Raw genomic sequence first — 3,295 nt, 5'->3', positions numbered from 1 at the left:
CGTAAAAAGCTTCGCAATTTAACATCACAAAGGTCTTTAGATTACACGCACTGGAGATTGGTTCAATATGATGAAATCCCTTGGAGGAGTTCGTCAAAGTATGAGGCCTGAAAGGAGTGGAAAATGTCGCCAAAATTACACATAAATTTTAAAATGGCTGACTTCCTGTTGGATTTGGGATATTGCTCCAAGAGACTTTTTTGTACATCTTGATATCTCCTATAAGCTTACCAGGTTTCAGACTCATACATAAAACACAGAGCAGGGGCTGTTGTTTTGAAATTTTGTAGGGGGCGCTGTGGAGCCATTTTGCGCTATTCAATGAAGATGGTTAAATAACAAGAAAGCACTCATCACATTGGAGGTGTGCGCCAAATTTCAAGACATTTTAAACTTTCCAAGCCCCTCAAAATCCACTTCATTATTCATGGTGAACCGCGTTGCCACCAGGGTGCGCCGTTCAGTTTAAAGTCACAATTTTCACACTGAAGCATCATGAGGGACTGATGGTGATATTCACCGCTTTTGAAGTGGCCACAATGAACCTGTGACAATCAGTACAACAAAATATAAGACATGACATTTCCTGTTCCCACTAGGTGGCGCTTTAGGTATTCAGGACAATGGGCACAACAATCTGTTCAGGGTGGGTCTGACATCATGCCTGTAAAGTCTGGTTCTGATCAGATTGGATTTCATTGAGTTACACTAATTTGTTTCTTCATGGCGAGACATCAATGTTCGCCATGCTGCTGGGGTCACACCCTTTCGCGAAAACTCGCAGTTTTCACTGTAACCCAAGACCAACTCCTTAAGGCTTTCCTGGAAAAATTTGAGGCTGCAGATGTCACCCATCACAATACTGTACACCAAAGTGTAAAACATGACATTTCCTGTTCCCACTAGGTGGCGCTCTCCCTGGTGTGAAATATGCCAGCTGAAATATGTTCAGGGGTGGAGCCTTATCATATGTGTGCTCTTTGGTCTACGTCGGACCATGTATGAGGGAATGAGAGACAATAAGATTTTCATGGCCAGTCATCGAAATTCGCCGTGGCGCCACGGCCTCACAGTATCGCAAAAACTCAAAAGCTCCGCAATTTAACATGGCCCAGGTGTGTAGTTGACACTGACCAAAGATGAAGCTTATATGACCAAATCCCAAGGAGGAGTTCGAAAAAGTTCGAGGCATGGAAATGGCAAAATTAGAGCCAAAATGTCACGTTCACTTCCAAATGGCGGACTTCCTGTTGGATTTAGGACATGGCGATCATAGACTTTTTTGTACGTCTCCTTACGTTAGATATGTGTTCCGAGTTTCATACATGTAGGTCATACCCACACCGGGGGCTCGCGTTTTTCATTTTTCTAGTTGGCGCTACTGAGCCAATTTTCCCTTGATATTTCTGAGGACATTAAAATACGTAAATTTTCACCAGACCTGACGCATGTGCAAAGTTTCATGAGTTTTTGAGCATGTTTAGGCCCTCAAAAGGCCGATTCATTTGCCGTAATAATAATAATAATAATAATTAAAGCTGCAAGCAGCGATATGAGGGCCCTCGCACCCCAGCACGTCGAGCCAAGCCCAACACCTAAAACCAAGCACGTCCGATCTGATGTCACATTGATGGAATTCATGCATTTAACCACCAGCTAAAATTTCATCTCATTCAACCATTATTATAGTCGTCCCACTAGGTGGCACTCTAACCATTACGGACAAATGGCATAACAAACATTTCCGAGCTCGAGTCTCATCACACTTGCGACCTTTGGGAGAGATTGGACATTGTGTTTTTGAGTGACAGCAGATTACTGCTTTTTGGCGAGTGATTGAAACTCCACGTGCCGCCATGACCACCCCGTTTCCCTGAACGTAAAAAGCTTCGCAATTTAACATCACAAAGGTCTTTAGATTCCCCACCCTGGAGATCGGGTCAATCTGAGGAAATCCCTTGGAGGAGTTCGTCAAAGTACGTTGCCTGAAAAGAGGGGAAAATGTCGCAGAAATTACACATTAATTTTAAATTGGCTGACTTCCTGTTGGATTTGGGATATTGCTCCAAGAGACTTTTTTGTACATCTTGATATCTTCCATAAGCTTACCAGGTTTCAGACTCATACATAAAACACAGAGCAGGGGCTGTTGTTTTGAATATTTGTAGGGGGCGCTGTGGAGCCATTTTGCGCTATTCAATGAAAGTGATCACATAACCAGAAAGCCCTCTTCACATTGGAGGAGTGGCCCAAATTTGAAGACTTTTTAAACTTTCCAAGCCCCTCAAAAGCCACTTCATTATTCATGGTGAACCGCGTTGCCACCAGGGTGCGCCGTTCAGTTCAAAGTCACAATTTTCTCACTGAAGCATCATGAAGGATGGATGGTGATATTCACCGCTTTTGAGGTGGCCACGATGAACCCGTGAAAATCAGTACAACAAAATGAAAGACACGACATTTCCTGTTGCCACTAGGTGGCGCTCTACGTATTCCTGAGAATGGGCATATCAATCTGTTCAGGGCGGGTCTGACATCATCCCTGTAAAGTCTGGTACTGATCAGACTGGATTTCATTGAGTTATACTAATTTGTTTCTTCATGGCGAGACATCAACGTTCGCCATGCTGCAGGGGTCACACCCTTTCGCGAAAACTCACAGTTTTCACTGAAACCCAAGTCCAACTTCTTAAGGCTTTCCTGGAGAAATTTGAGGCTGCAGATGTCAAGCATCACTATACTATACCCCAAAGTGTAAAACATGACACTTCCTGTTCCCACTAGCTGGCGCTGTCCCTGGTGTCAAATATGGCAGTTGAAATATGTTCAGGGGTGGAGCCTTATCATATGTGTGCTCTTTGGTCCACGTCGGACCATGTATGAGGGAATGAGAGACAATAAGATTTTCATGGCGAGTCATCGAAATTCGCCGTGGCGCCACGTCCTCACCGTATCACTAAAACTCAAAAGCTCCGCAATTTAACATGGCCCAGGTGTGTAGTTGGCACTGTCCAAAGATGAAGCTTATACGACAAAATCCCAAGGAGGAGTTCGAAAAAGTTCGAGGCATGGAAATGGCAAAATTAGAGCCAAAATGTCACCTTCACTTCCAAATGGCGGACTTCCTGTTGGGTCTGCGTCAATGGTCACTCTGACTTTTTTGTTCGTCTTGGCATGATACACATGTGTGCCAAATTTCATACATGTAGCTCAAAAGATGTGTTCGTAGGGCTGCATTTAACAACGCATAGGTGGCGCTACAGAGCCATTTCCCAGTGCTCATATATAAAACCAT

Source organism: Pelmatolapia mariae, linkage group LG10_11 (assembly GCF_036321145.2).
Source record: "Pelmatolapia mariae isolate MD_Pm_ZW linkage group LG10_11, Pm_UMD_F_2, whole genome shotgun sequence".
Lineage (NCBI taxonomy): Eukaryota > Metazoa > Chordata > Actinopteri > Cichliformes > Cichlidae > Pelmatolapia > Pelmatolapia mariae.
The sequence above is the reverse complement of the archived record's forward strand: the minus strand, read 5'-3'. Positions refer to the sequence as shown.